Below are 876 nucleotides of genomic sequence, written 5' to 3' on the forward strand. Positions count from 1 at the left end.
AGGTGATTTGACAATCTTCTATTTGCATCACAATGCAAAGCAAGACCAAAATACAGTTACATTAGCTATTTCCTTAAGTACTTCTACAACAATTACAGCTTTGCAAGTACCTGTACTCAGGTGAAGGTTATAATTGACCTCCACTGTAGTCAGGTTCTCAACAGCACTCATTTTTTTTTAACCATACATTAACAATTGCAACTGTTTGTCACATGGTGGTTTTCCACTGGCATCAGCAATATTCTTAAATATTCAGAAAGGTGTAGCTTTATTATATGCTAATACTAGAAAAACTATAACTGAAAACAAATCCTGAATCTGCTATCATAGGGCTTGTTCCGCACCAGCTGCACAGCAGTTAGTGACTACGGTGAGCTGCACTGTACAGTATTTCATAGCAAATCAACTTATTTCTAATCAAGCAACAAAAATTGCCATTGGAGTTGAGGCATCATTTCTTGATGCAGAACTGACAAACGTGATGATCGCCAACAAACTGACACTGTATGAACATGAGAGACATGGCAGAACAATTGACAGGGCATCAGGATTTGAGAAACTTCAAAACTTAGTATTGCTAACACAGCAAATTCACTCAGATAAAATTATCTAGAAGCTCTCTAATTACTAATAAACTCAACTGCTTCACAACTCAAATTTAATCTTTAGATTTTACTGTTTGGATGGCACACATACATATGTACACATTATCATTACAGCAAATAATTTTGAGGTCCAGGCACTGGAAAACATGCACAATGTTCATCTATGGAGTATTTCTTCAGATTCTCAGAGCCATAAGGTAAGTAGTTGGTTCACTATTATCCTCATAAAATTAAAGACAGTTCTGTAACTTGTTTGTTTAGCTTTATCAAT

The sequence above is a fragment of the Caloenas nicobarica genome, chromosome 9 (assembly GCF_036013445.1).
Source record: "Caloenas nicobarica isolate bCalNic1 chromosome 9, bCalNic1.hap1, whole genome shotgun sequence".
In the NCBI taxonomy this organism is placed as follows: Eukaryota; Metazoa; Chordata; class Aves; order Columbiformes; family Columbidae; genus Caloenas; species Caloenas nicobarica.